We start from the raw sequence: 15,671 nt of genomic DNA, 5'->3' as shown, positions 1-15,671 counted from the left end.
TCTACTCGGTAAAGATCAACATACCGAGGGCACAAGACAATGATGCAATAGGTCTGGATACAGGTGCAGTCTTCGTCCATTGACAAAAATGAAGGACAAACAGAAACCTTTCAGTGTTTCTCCTCACAGCCCTAGTTTCTCAAGAGCCTGCTTCTGTACTCCAGTCTCTTTCATACAGCACATGGCCTAAAGACAGCCATCCATGCAATAATGTTGCTCACCTTCCTCTCCTTAAAACTCTAACTCTCAGTTCTGTCTACTGAACGGCCGTAAAAGAGGCAAACCAAATGTGCTGTTCCACTTGTACATGTGAACATGTGAAACTGCCCATTTACTTTAATCTAGTTACAGCTGTACTATGCTAAAAATGTATGCATAACACCGCAGGTGCTGTATAGTTGCTTTGATATTGAAAAGGATATGATAACTGTATAAAAGCTACCATTTTTAGAGATTCATCCATGTGTCCTAATAGACATAAATGTTCTAAAAAGTTTCATTTGATCCTTGTTTTGTAAGTAAGAGACACTGTATGTTCATCCTTTACAAGGTAACAAACTGTATATAAATTATTTTACAGATGTGAAATTGCAAGTTGGATGATTATAAGAATCTTATCACATGGTCATACATACTCCCAAAAGACTCAAAAACACATGTTGATAACTATATTGATCTGTATTGGCTATTACCGTCTCCTGTGAGCAGTGATGCTATGTATTCACAAAGCCCTTCTGCACTTGCACAAGTTTTACTTTGATCACCAAATCCTATATGATAATACTGTTCTATGGTTTCATTTTGCACAGTTAAGTTTAGATTTAAAGTGTAACTCCACCCAGTTGTTTGAGCTGTACACAACATTTTATGACTGAACTTTGATGAAAAACATCAATGCTGGTGTTAATATTCCCATTTGTACAAGAAACGGCATTTTATGTGCTGAAAATGGCTCATCCAAGGCCAATGCTAACGTAGAAACGACTGTTTGGTACATCTCTGCATCATGATTTCAGCAGAGAGCATTGAGGATATGGAGAGCCACAAACATACGATCACTTCTGTGTTCGCTGTTTGCAAGGGGGATGCAGATGCCCCTTAATGCAGCTCAGAGAAAGTCCCATTGAAGTAAATGGAGTCTTGTGGGATTTCACCAAATTATTCATTGCTTTTTTTCCGCCCATGCCCATGTCTACCTACTTGCAGCCTAGGTGCTATCTAGTTAAATAAGTTAAGGTAACTTTTTAAAAAGTGTTATTTCTATGAAATGATAACTAGCTAGCTAACATAACTGACTATAGGTAACGTACGTAACGCTAAAACTTGACGTTTGCAACTCATTAAGTTTACTGCAACATCACAAGTCAGATTCTTATAGTCCTTAGCTGCTAGTGACTTAGCTCATGTTAGCACATATTAACAATGTTGCGACAGATCCCTTAGGTTGTGTTAGCTTCCTAAGCTACCTATTATATTATTATTTCATATCCGAAAGAGCAAAACAGCACACTAAATTAAGTTTACCATGTCTTAATGTTTATTAAGAGGAAAAGATAATGGTGTGACACTCCCACTTATGAGTCCCAATTTAGCTCCCATCGAGATGAATTGCATACACTGTTCTTTATCTCGATTAGTATTCTTAAATCTTGGCCTCAGCCCCTTGGCCATGGCTTAACTTTTCACCAAAATATGCAGTGGGTGGAGTTAAGATCAGAGCTGTGCAAGTGGTCCTCACTGCAGACCCTAAGATCCAGGGGGTGGATGACTGGTCGATCCAACTGTCTGCTGCATTTTTGATTGGTTCAGGTTCCGGTGGCAGTTTTGCCACAAGACACATAATATTAAACACGTTTTGTTGTCCTACCATTTCCTCATTGTGAACAGTCATAATAAAGTAAGCCAACCTGCTAATGCAAAAACAAACTTAAAAAAACAACGCTAAAAAAAACTATAATAATTTGATAATGTTTTAAATGATAAGTGTACAAACACTGTAGTTCTGGTGTTTTGCTAACCAAGTTAGTGATGCTTAACAGCCTAAATTAATCATATTTAGTCTTCAGAAGCCAAACAAGTGGGTTACATGTTAGCTATCTAGCTAGGTAGCTACCCATCTGAAAAGTTTATAATATAGGCCAGGAGTTCCAGTTTCAAATCGACCATATTTAGTGTTACAAATTCCCCCGTTTGCCCATTCATTTTCCTTTCAGTGATTTGTCTCCCTTATAACATCTGTGCTTACATCATCTTAAGTGGAACAGTTGACCTGACCAGCTACTTGCGAGCTCCACCCGACCATGGGCTGCAATTTTACAAACATGTTTGTTAATCTGGTGGAGCAGAATATAAAGTAGGTGGAATTGAATCAGAATCCATTCTCGCTCCCTTGATCTCGTGTTCTGCAGTGAGGACCATCTCAAACTGGGGGTGAAGTTACACTTTAATTAGAATTGTTGACAAGTTGTATTTATTGTGTGTGTGCGTGTGTATGTGTGTGAGAGAGAGAGATATAGAGTGAGGTGTGCTGCTTTATAATGATGACATCCCAAGTTTTTTTTTTCATTTCTGTAGTAAAAAGGGGTGGATGAGGTGTGTGAGACCACTTGGAGTAATAAGGTGCCGTTTATGTTTATCGTGGAACTTGCTTCTACTCTGCTCACTGGTGGGTCTTTTACAGTAATCCTGACAATTCATTCCAACCCCTCAGAAAATTAGCAACCATGAGAGGTTGTTGACTGTGCTGGATCTACTTTTAGTTTTTCAAACATGATCCGTCCACAATTACCCACCTCTCTGGAATGAGAAATGCACTTCATGAAGACACAGAACAGCAGTATAGATAGCAGTTCAGATCCTGTTATATTATAGAATAGTGGTTGTGTTACCTTAGCATATACTTATGCTAAATGAAAAGTCTACATTGGACTACCCCAGGTTCCTGTTAAAAATTGTTAAACCCGCCATCTTTGATTCGGTCTCTGATAAAAAAAAAAAAATTAAAACTTGGAAGAAATGAAAGAAAACTATTTGACGTCTGCTCTCATTCCTGCATGAATAAAGTGGGTTTAACTAGCATGGGTCAACTGGCCTGTTGAGGACCCAGATGTAGCATTCTTCTACTGTTTTAATTTTAAAAGATCATTGTTGTCACTCCATGTAATAACTACTCAGTTTGATAGAAATACTCCTCACCATCATGGCTTTTGTCTTTCCTTTGGCTTTCAACTATGCAGATTAGATGTTTGCATACACACAGTGTGTTACTGAAAGGAATCAAGTCACATTGCTTTTTATGCTTTTAAGCACCATTATTTCAGTTTATGTCAGTGCTATGGTCTGTTACTGGAAAAAAAATAATTTAATAACAATTAGTACATTGTGTTTTTTTTTTACAAACAAGCTGAATATAATTAAATATATACTGTTGAGTAAACATTTAACCAGTTTGTTTAAAATATTTTTTTCATAATATTTCTTACAAAAGCTTAAACATAATTATGTGGAAAGACACAAGAAATTGTAAACATTTATATTGGCAGATCTAGTTGTTCTAGATTTTTTTAAAAAAGTATTTTTTTTTCATCTCCCCTAAATCAAGCACATCCAAAACCTGTTGAGTAGTAAAAATTGATAAGAAAGAGTGCTGATTTACAAAAAAGCTAGATGATGATAGTACCAATCACAGCACACTAAAAATATCTGTCAGGAAAGGCTCACATAATTCATGCACATAAATTGACATCCTTAATTTGACATACATCTTAATTTCAAACACCATCAGCATCACTGCATAATCTATATAGGCAAGCATCAAATGCTTAAGTCGATGATAAGATGTTCGGCTCTCGGCTGTCAATGGACACTGGGGAAAAGGCTCTGGGTGCTTGAATGTTTAGCTCCTGGAAGTGATCAAATTGTCCTCGTTTTGTGTCCCACCGATACACCTGTGTGAATGAATAGTCACTGCCCAGGATGGCATATTGCCACTGGCCTACAGTGAATGGCTGGAAGACCATAGAGCCTCGAGAGGGCATTGTCTGTAGTTCACTGAACATGGAGCCGTCCCACTGCATCACCTTAGAGTCCCCAATAAAGTGTGTGAGGCAGATATACAGCTCACCTTTCACTTTGAAGTGCTTAATGGAGTAAACATCCTCCATGTCAGGAATGTCTGTTCTGCGCTCAAACATCTTGGTGCCCTTCCTCCACTGGTATACCTCAAGCCTTTGGGAGCTGCTGGAGAGGATCAGATGGGGCTGGCCAGAAATGTCCATATACTCCACATCTGTGTCCCGGTACCACGGGTGTAATGCCTGATGAGGGTAGAAGCCGTTGCCGTTCCATCTGTAGACGGTGGTGGAGCCAGCTTTGGAGCTGTCTGCAATGACAAAGAAGAATTCGCCGTCTACTTGGAAGGTCTCCACATCATTCGGTTTCCTTATCTTGAGGATGTCAATATCCTGGATCCTGATGAACTTGCTAGCAGAGATATCCCGTTTGTAGATGTGGGAGCCACCAAACAGCTGGGCCACAATGATGAACAGCTGGTTATCGATAACCAATGGTTTGCAAATCACAGTGGAGATACCTGAGGGACCAGACAACGTCTTAAATATGTTTTGTCTTTGCTAGTAAATGGTTATACACATACAGTCGTATGCAAAAGTTTAGGCACCCCTCTAATGCTGCATGATAATTTACTCTGTCTTCACCAAAAAAAATCACAGTGGTCAAATATTTATTTTGTAGTTATCACTGAGTGCTAGGGTGTTTTCCAGACAAAGATATTTAGAGTAGCATTATTTATTAGTGTGAAATGAAATCAAATGTGAAAAATAGGCTGTGCAAAAGTTTGGGCACCCTGATAATTGTGTTGATTTGAATACCTGTATCTACTCCATGCTGATAAAATGCAACACAGAATTAGTCTGGTTAGCTCGTCAAGCCTTCAATTCTTGAAGCCTTTTCCACACACACGCCACAAACAAGCTCGCTTGAGGTTTGCCAAACTACATTTGAACAAGCCAGGCTAATTTTGGAACAAAGATAGAGATATTTGGTCGCAACAAGAGGCGTTACGCATGGAGGCAAATTAATACAGCATTCCTAGAAAAACACTTGCTGCCCACAATAAAATTAGGTGGGGGGTCCATCATGCTGTGGGACTGTGTGGCTAGTACAGGAACTGGAAATCTATTTAAAGTTGATGGTCGCATGGATTCAACTCAGTACTAGCAAATTCTTGACAATAATGTTCAAGAATCTGTAACAAAGCTGAAGTTACGGCGGAGTTGGGTGTTCCAGCAGGACAATAACATGAAATATTGCTCCAAATCCACTAAGCAGAGGGACAACTACAATGTTCTAGAATGGCCATCCCAGTCCACAGACTTGAATATAATTGAAAATACATGGTATGTCTTGAAGCAGGCTGTCCACGCTAGGCACCCATCAAACCTTACAGAGCTGGAGCTGTATTGTAAGAAAGAATGGTCCAAAATACCTTCATCCAGAATCCAGACACTCATCAGAGGCTATAAGAAGCGTCTAGAGGCTGTTATTTTGGCAAAAGGAGGCTCTCGTAAATATTATTGTGATTTTTCTGTTGGGGTGCCCAAATTTATGCACCTGTCTAATTCTGTTATTATACATTTGGAATATTCTCTGTTTATCTAATTAACCTTATTTCACTTCTAAAATATCACTGTGTCCATGTAGTATTATATATGTGACAAAGAAGTTCCTGATCCAAACGCCCAACAATTCATAAATGAAAGTAATAAAGATTATCAGGGGTGCCTAAACTTTTGCATACGACTGTATATCATGGTATCTGTACATACATGAAAATGTCAGTAGACAATCTTAGGGGAAGAGACAACGGATAAAATTACATTAAATGAGCGTGATGAACATTGTACTTACTGTCTATGTCATCAAAGTTTCTGAACACCATTTCAACATGATCCCATTCCAGGAAGCTGCACTGTCCAGTAAAAGGTTGAGCAAACTCTGTAAAGGATTAAGGAAATCATTACTAAACCAAATCGTGTTTTGTTGGTCTCACACTAAAGTGTTGAAAATATAAATATGAAAATAAGTGATAAAACATGATGTGATCTAGAGAAAGCTACCACCTGCTGTAATGCAGTCAAACGACTGTGGCACGAGGTCAATGACCTTTCTCCCATGGAAGAGGACTGGACCGCTACAGGCGATCGGATCCACTGTGGCATTACTATGTGTAGGTGAAACCGGGGTTGTTACATTAGTTTAATTAAATCAGTCTCATAAAATGTAATAATCATTAAATTTAGTATTTAATATTTTATAATTAAATTACTAAAATAATGGAAAGCTCTAGTTGTACCACTACAGCTACAGTCTAAGTATGGTACCACAATACTACCGTACTACAATATCACTACAAAGTCTATAACACTTCATGGAACAACCAGAGAAGTGAAGGCAATTGAAATTCTTGATTGGCGGAAAATGGCTTTCAGTGGAATATTGGAACAACAACAGACAAGACAATTGTTTAAGTCTAAATAAACAATTTATTAAAGGTAACAGACAGTAATTAATGGCTAATACTAATCACATAAACAACTGAGTATAACACTGAAACAAGGCACAAAGTGCAGTTGGGATTTCAGAGGAGGGGGGCATGAGAGCCTGCTCGTCCGTGTGTGTTTGTGTGTGTGTGTGCGTGCGTGCGCAGGTATGCCAATATAAATTGGAGGATGGGCACAACTTTAAATGAGTAGGTTACAACAGACAAAGGATTCTTATCTCAAGGACAGAATCGGCCTTCAACTCAATACAATATATTTCAGCAGCACTGAACTCGCGATGTGGACGTGTATATGTTCAGATGGTGATTGAGGGAGTTAGGGAGAGATAGAAAAGGTGCATGCACGTTTCAAGCTATTTAGCAAAAGTAAAAACAAACGCAAGATATAGCACGGTTACAAACCATGCACTGTGAATTACAAAGTAAGCATTTAAATCATAAATGAAATAAAACAACAATACTTTCACACATATATTAACACACATATAAGACTAATCTCTGCCCAGATGTCAGCCTTACGTGAAGAACGCTCTTGCTAAAGGCCGAATTATGCTCTGTTTTAGACGTAACGCGTAAGCACGTAAGATACACAACCCCCCCTTGCGCGGTAAAATACCCCCCCTTACGTGCTTAAGTGCGTCGCCCAAAATTCCTGACTATGCGACTAAAACACTACGGCCCTACACAGCTCGTAAAGGCTGTGATTGGCAGGCTACCACAGCCTTTCACACAGAGTCTCACGTTTCCGGGTTAATAGCATACAGTCTTTTTTAGACCCAGACATTTTTTTAAATCATGAATACCCTGCAGACCGTCTCACAAGCCTTTTCTTATGGATTAGGAACAAACATAACAGAAGAGGTCCGAAGACATGAACTCCTTTACAAATCCTCTTTAAACACTTATAAGGACGCTCAAATTACCGCGAATATCCCATTCTCACCCGCGATTGTTTGGAGAGAATGTGGTCATTCACGAACAAATAGGTACTTTCATATTCATTTTCCGCCACTTGTGAGTCATGGTGATATCTTTCATTGAGTTATATTGACGTGAATCCATCAATTGCACCAGCGAGTTTGATAGAATGAGCCCGGTCTGCTCATACAAAAGTTAACAGTAACCTGCCGTTACCTTGTGGCCAGCACCATTGTAGTTACAAGCATTGACAACATGATGAGATTCTTTCGCCGTTTACCACCTCATCTTTGAATAATGTAACTCATAAACACATCGTTTTAAAGCCTGTCGCAGTCATTAAAAGATGTCAATAAACGAACTTTTGCGTCATGTGCTGTCTTTTTCGCCACTGGTACTGAATTGCCAACATTTGTATTTTGTGTAACACATGTATTCATAACATCAAGCCTTTCGCCCACTACACTTTCATGCTCCGGTAAGTTTTTTTCCTTTGTCCTGCTGCAATAAATAGGCTTACTTAACTCAAAAAAAAATCTACAGTTCTGGCGTCAATTTGCTTTGCAACACGCAACACGGCTCACAAGCCTTGCAACACGGCTCTGCGTCTAAAACGAACCTTAAATCAAAACTTGTCTAAAACAAGTTCCTTGTGTAAATTACGTGCTTACGCGTTACGTCTAAAACAGAGCATAATTCGGCCTTAAGCATTCAACGGTGTTTGCGGAATCCTTGGAACAACGCGTCACGTAGGTTCACTGGATGTCCGTCTGTCCTTTCTGCGCCTCGTCAGGCGAATTCGCGGAGGCCTTGCTGGAGGTCCGATGGTTTAGAAGGATGAAAAGTTCTGTCGACTTGGAGAAACGAATAAGGGAAGCCGGTCGCCTTATCCTACTCAGAATACTGCTGGGCTGCAGTAATATACTACCGGTATAACTTGGTTGCAACTAGACGCGTCAAAGTATTTTCTTAACTTCGGCCAAAAGTTAAATACGACTGTCGTGCATTGTCCTTTGTTCTGCAGAGAGAGGGTATCTCTTAATTGAATGATGTTCACGTGTGTAAAATCACCGCCAGAGAGAAAGATTTGGGGGGTAATCACTGTTTTAAAGGGCAAAATGCCTTTGTGACTTTATGACTTTATGACTTTGATGTGACCAATTGCGAGGTCACTGACTGTTGATAAGGAATGAAATGTGATAAGGGAATTGTGGGTAATGGAGTCTATGGTGTCTCATTCACTTACATAAGGTACATCCAGTCTACAAGCCACTTGAGGTTACAGTCACAGTTGAGCTAATTCCCACGAAGATCTCTGAAAAGAACAGGATATTTAAAGGATACCCAAAACACGAGTATGCCAACCAGATGTTTGCCATACAGCATGGAGGACCTTATTTCAGAGGATCCACACCACACGACGGTATTGCACAATGTAGTATTATATATGTGACAAAGAAGTTCCTGATCCAAACGCCCAACAATTCATAAATGAAAGTAATAAAGATTATCAGGGGTGCCTAAACTTTTGCATACGACTGTATATCATGGTATCTGTACATACATGAAAATGTCAGTAGACAATCTTAGGGGAAGAGACAACGGATAAAATGACATTAAATGAGCGTGATGAACATTGTACTTACTGTCTATGTCATCAAAGTTTCTGAACACCATTTCAACATGATCCCATTCCAGGAAGCTGCACTGTCCAGTAAAAGGTTGAGCAAACTCTGTAAAGGATTAAGGAAATCATTACTAAACCAAATCGTGTTTTGTTGGTCTCACACTAAAGTGTTGAAAATATAAATATGAAAATAAGTGATAAAACATGATGTGATCTAGAGAAAGCTACCACCTGCTGTAATGCAGTCAAACGACTGTGGCACGAGGTCAATGACCTTTCTCCCATGGAAGAGGACTGGACCGCTACAGGCGATCGGATCCACTGTGGCATTACTATGTGTAGGTGAAACCGGGGTTGTTACATTAGTTTAATTAAATCAGTCTCATAAAATGTAATAATCATTAAATTTAGTATTTAATATTTTATAATTAAATTACTAAAATAATGGAAAGCTCTAGTTGTACCACTACAGCTACAGTCTAAGTATGGTACCACAATATTACCGTACTACAATATCACTACAAAGTCTATAACACTTCATGGAACAACCAGAGAAGTGAAGGCAATTGGAATTCTTGATTGGCGGAAAATGGCTTTCAGTGGAATATTGGAACAACAACAGACAAGACAATTGTTTAAGTCTAAATAAACAATTTATTAAAGGTAACAGACAGTAATTAATGGCTAATACTAATCACATAAACAACTGAGTATAACACTGAAACAAGGCACAAAATGCAGTTGGGATTTCAGAGGAGGGGGGCATGAGAGCCTGCTCGTCCGTGTGTGTTTGTGTGTGTGTGTGCGTGCGTGCGCAGGTATGCCAATATAAATTGGAGGATGGGCACAACTTTAAATGAGTAGGTTACAACAGACAAAGGATTCTTATCTCAAGGACAGAATCGGCCTTCAACTCAATACAATATATTTCAGCAGCACTGAAGTCGCGATGTGGACGTGTATATGTTCAGAAGGTGATTGAGGGAGTTAGGGAGAGATAGAAAAGGTGCATGCACGTTTCAAGCTATTTAGCAAAAGTAAAAACAAACGCAAGATATAGCACGGTTACAAACCATGCACTGTGAATTACAAAGTAAGCATTTAAATCATAAATGAAATAAAACAACAATACTTTCACACATATATTAACACACATATAAGACTAATCTCTGCCCAGATGTCAGCCTTACGTGAAGAACGCTCTTGCTAAAGGCCGAATTATGCTCTGTTTTAGACGTAACGCGTAAGCACGTAAGATACACAACCCCCCCTTGCGCGGTAAAATACCCCCCCTTACGTGCTTAAGTGCGTCGCCCAAAATTCCTGACTATGCGACTAAAACACTACGGCCCTACACAGCTCGTAAAGGCTGTGATTGGCAGGCTACCACAGCCTTTCACACAGAGTCTCACGTTTCCGGGTTAATAGCATACAGTCTTTTTTAGACCCAGACATTTTTTTAAATCATGAATACCCTGCAGACCGTCTCACAAGCCTTTTCTTATGGATTAGGAACAAACATAACAGAAGAGGTCCGAAGACATGAACTCCTTTACAAATCCTCTTTAAACACTTATAAGGACGCTCAAATTACCGCGAATATCCCATTCTCACCCGCGATTGTTTGGAGAGAATGTGGTCATTCACGAACAAATAGGTACTTTCATATTCATTTTCCGCCACTTGTGAGTCATGGTGATATCTTTCATTGAGTTTATATTGACGTGAATCCATCAATTGCACCAGCGAGTTTGATAGAATGAGCCCGGTCTGCTCACACAAAAGTTAACAGTAACCTGCCGTTACCTTGTGGCCAGCACCATTGTAGTTACAAGCATTGACAACATGATGAGATTCTTTCGCCGTTTACCACCTCATCTTTGAATAATGTAACTCATAAACACATCGTTTTAAAGCCTGTCGCAGTCATTAAAAGATGTCAATAAACGAACTTTTGCGTCATGTGCTGTCTTTTTCGCCACTGGTACTGAATTGCCAACATTTGTATTTTGTGTAACACATGTATTCATAACATCAAGCCTTTCGCCCACTACACTTTCATGCTCCGGTAAGTTTTTTTCCTTTGTCCTGCTGCAATAAATAGGCTTACTTAACTCAAAAAAAAATCTACAGTTCTGGCGTCAATTTGCTTTGCAACACGCAACACGGCTCACAAGCCTTGCAACACGGCTCTGCGTCTAAAACGAACCTTAAATCAAAACTTGTCTAAAACAAGTTCCTTGTGTAAATTACGTGCTTACGCGTTACGTCTAAAACAGAGCATAATTCGGCCTTAAGCATTCAACGGTGTTCGCTGAATCCTTGGAACAACGCGTCACGTAGGTTCACTGGATGTCCGTCTGTCCTTTCTGCGCCTCGTCAGGCGAATTCGCGGAGGCCTTGCTGGAGGTCCGATGGTTTAGAAGGATGAAAAGTTCTGTCGACTTGGAGAAACGAATAAGGGAAGCCGGTCGCCTTATCCTACTCAGAATACTGCTGGGCTGCAGTAATATACTACCGGTATAACTTGGTTGCAACTAGACGCGTCAAAGTATTTTCTTAACTTCGGCCAAAAGTTAAATACGACTGTCGTGCATTGTCCTTTGTTCTGCAGAGAGAGGGTATCTCTTAATTGAATGATGTTCACGTGTGTGAAATCACCGCCAGAGAGAAAGATTTGGGGGGTAATCACTGTTTTAAAGGGCAAAATGCCTTTGTGACTTTATGACTTTATGACTTTGATGTGACCAATTGCGAGGTCACTGACTGTTGATAAGGAATGAAATGTGATAAGGGAATTGTGGGTAATGGAGTCTATGGTGTCTCATTCACTTACATATGGTACATCCAGTCTACAAGCCACTTGAGGTTACAGTCACAGTTGAGCTAATTCCCACGAAGATCTCTGAAAAGAACAGGATATTTAAAGGATACCCAAAACACGAGTATGCCAACCAGATGTTTGCCATACAGCATGGAGGACCTTATTTCAGAGGATCCACACCACACGACGGTATTGCACAATGATATGAAGTGCATGTCAGAAATGAATGGTGATTGCCATAGGTAACTGTAACCATCACTACTGTCTTCCACTGGCAAAGTATTTGATCCAATGATGTCTTATCACGATAAAGGTTCATTCATCACACACCACACACATCTTCCACAGTGAAGAGGCCTCTCTCCAGAATGCTGGTCTTCTAGAGTATCGAAGAAAAAGCCAATAAAAGGAAAAAGAAATTGAGGCACAGAACAAATGAAAAGATGCAGGAAGAGCGCTTGGCGCCATCTGTCAAGCACGTTTGGGGAAATGTGATGGTCTGGGATGATCTGGTAGGGAATAGTAAACAAGGAAGGCTATCACTCAATTTTGCAACTCTATGCTATACCCTGTGGGTGACCCTTGGTTGGAGCCCAACTCTATGATGGTTAAGACATATACAGTAATTGCATTGAGTGGAGTGGGATGCCTATCTTAATAAATTAATTAATACTTACACTTTTGTAAGGGCTCCCATGCCATTGAAAAGATTTTTTGGCAATGACCGAAGATTATTGTAGGCCAGGCTCCTATTGACACACATACACATAATGTTAGTACATATATGTAAGAGGCTCACACATACACATAATGTTACGTATATGTAAGAGGCTCCTATAGACACACATACACATAAATGTTACGTATATGTAAGTCTCACCGTCATTAAGGAAAGATACAAAGGTTGGGAACAGTGGGACAGTTATGCAGCAGTGCACAGTAGGCCAGCAGTTTTCTGGCATTACAAATAGCAAAGGGGTTCTGCATTCTCTGCCAGATTAGGAAGACATTTCATGACAGCCTTAACCATTTCAACATAGAATGGAAAGGGGGAGATGCACAACCTTCGTCATGAGAGGGCAAGAGCTGAAAGAGGGGAAACATGTTGAAGATGTTATGCAGCTGTATACAGTCGGCTAATATATGTAGTTATCTGGCAAATCTGACCATTTTGAGGGGCCTTGCATTCCCAGCCAGATCCCCCCCCCCCCCCCAGATTTAAATTTGGCAGCCTTCACCAGTGCTCCTGCCACGTTTGGGACAATCCCTGGGAGTCCCGTTCCTTAAGCATATCCAGCACCATCTGTGATGCGCTTTTAATCTCCTCCAGTGTATCAAAACGGTATCCTTTCAGCTTGAACTTCTTCTCTGGAAAGAAGTCGCAGGGAGCCAAGTCCAGGAAGTAGCTGGGGAGTGACAATCATGTTGAGAACTCACACATTCTTCACCCTCGGTAAGCGTGCGTGTTGTCATGATGGAGCACCCGAATGCCAGCACGCCACAGTTCAGATCATTAACGCGTGCGTCCCCCAGGCTCAACAGGATTTGGACCTACCATTCCCGTCGTTGCACACAGCAGTTCGGTGGGATATTGGCTGCTTGTGCACCTCCCAACACAAGTCACAGGTCCGTCTATGCAGGCACCCCCATGACCCTTCAATGCAGGAGCATAGGGATTCCCAGATGGCACAGAACTCTGGCATATATTTGGTACATAACCACTATATAGCAGTATGAATGAGCCTATGAAGGGTCTGGAAGATCAGCCATTTACACAGGCAAATATTGACTGCTGAAATTTGTGGAACAAGCCAATTGGAACTATACGAAATGTGATCAAAGTATACTTGATTTACAAAGTATACAAGATTTCACATTGTTATGTTTAACAGATATTGACATGTGTTCGCCCCGTATAGACAAAGTTTCACAACATTTGGCCTAAGAATATTGCAGTGATTGTGTTTACTAAATCTTTACATCAGAAGATATTGGCCATAGCGTCATTATGGACCAAGCCCTCATTTTCGATTGACGTGTAACAGAAATGTTCTGTAGATGATTTCCACCAAATGTCCTGAGAATTGGATGAACTTCCTCAGAGGAGAAAACGTTTTTTTGCTGACTGGATCCTCATAAGAAAAAACTTAGACCCCTAATCATTTAATAAAAGATTATAAGCATTTATAGTTTACCCTTTTTGACACTGTTTACATCACTACATCACTGATTGCCACCCGAAGGATGAATCAAATGCAGACAGAGGCATAGTAGGATGATGATAAGCTACTGTTTTACTATAATAAAAAGATTTGCCCCCCTTCCCAATCAGTCATGATTTTTATATTAGTTCCATTTGACACCTACATAACTGCTGCTTATACTGTCCAATGTCCCAAAAGCGTGTGAATAAGTTGTGTCCATCTGTGACCACCACAGCTGTCCCATTCATTACGCTTCAGGAAGCTCTCAGAACACTAGTGTCAGATCAGCAAGATGAGTTCATTACAATTTGTGCATCAAATGCAGTAGTACCAAGCAATACTTACACATAAATTAGGGTTTTCAATCCTCTGAAAGCATGTGGTGATATGGATTTGATCTGGTTGTTTTCAATGAATCTAGTGATTAAGACAAAAGTTAAAAGTAAAAATGCAATTTGTAGTGAAAAAATTACTGACACCCTTTGTAAGAGCTTCTGTGATACATTCTTCAAATCAATCTGATCACAACAGTGTTGTAGTCAAATCATTAGACCTCGAGACTGAGTCGAGTCACGAGTCCCTAGTGTTCGAGTTCGTGTCCGAATCGCCAAAGAAGAGTCCAAGTCGAGTCCCCATTACCTGAGTCTGAGTTATTAATTAACTATTAGATGGATTAATCAAGAATGTAGAAATGTTGAAAATGCACTCTTCATTAAATTAAGTTAATTGAATTATCTGTTGTTTGCCTTTAATGTTTGGTAAATGCTTCTCAAGACAAATCATATATTGATTAATTTAGATTCATTAATAACAAATCCTGAAATTTTACCCTGCATGAATAGTGTATAGATTTCACATATTCCATTTCACATTATTTTCTTTTTTTAAATACTGGACCTATTTTAAGCATTTAAGTTAGATGCATAATATGGTTAACAAAATATATATGTATTTGCTAAAGTGTCAGGAGCAAGGCCAAGCTGTAAACGCACTCATAGGAGGGAGAGCAAAGAAAATCTCTTGACAGTTCCACCAAGTCATATAGTATACCATGAAAAAGCTATGTAATCATAACCCAGTGTGATTAGGATCTGTCATCAAACACGTAGCTTAGGGCCTATACCAGTTCATCTAAGCACCGACAAAATTTGCAGTAGACAAAGCACCAGTTGCTTTTGTTTTTAGTCAGTGGGCTGAGACCGTCTATCTTGCTTAGTTCTCGAGTTGAACCCTGCAGCTGTGAAGCTAATTTTTTGAAGGAAGCTGAACCAGATAATAAGAAACATATAGCCGTTTGTTTCCTACGCGGGAAGTTGCACATTTAATAGTATTTTACGATTAAGTTCTCAAAAATATCATCAAAAGTTTTCCGGCGTGACGTCCAATCAAAACCGCGGATTGGGATATTTCAACCAATTGCGTTTCTCGGTGTCGCATCGTCACGCCAGGAAATGCACATCGACTTCATCTCCCACTGGAAAATAGCTGAGATACAGCTTTGAGGTAAGAATTGTTTAA

The 15,671-nt window shown here is 39.8% G+C and overlaps 1 pseudogene across 1 annotated transcript in view; it reads right to left on the bottom strand.

Moving 5' to 3' along the window:
* Nucleotides 1-3,821: 3,821 nt before the first annotated feature.
* The window catches only part of LOC308373601 (leucine-rich glioma-inactivated protein 1-like), a 31,113-nt pseudogene continuing 19,263 nt past the window's right edge, over nt 3,822-15,671 (bottom strand). The window contains exons 4-9 of the transcript in view: nt 14,499-14,570; nt 12,627-12,698; nt 11,962-12,030; nt 9,289-9,457; nt 9,145-9,231; nt 3,822-4,591 (exon numbers count right to left, since the gene is read on the bottom strand). The product of the transcript in view is annotated as a leucine-rich glioma-inactivated protein 1-like (transcript). The remainder of the gene's footprint in view (nt 4,592-9,144; nt 9,232-9,288; nt 9,458-11,961; nt 12,031-12,626; nt 12,699-14,498; nt 14,571-15,671) is intronic.

This window comes from Sprattus sprattus (assembly GCF_963457725.1).
Source record: "Sprattus sprattus genome assembly, chromosome: 12".
Classification (NCBI taxonomy): Eukaryota; Metazoa; Chordata; class Actinopteri; order Clupeiformes; family Clupeidae; genus Sprattus; species Sprattus sprattus.
The sequence above is the reverse complement of the archived record's forward strand: the minus strand, read 5'-3'. Positions and strand labels throughout refer to the sequence as shown.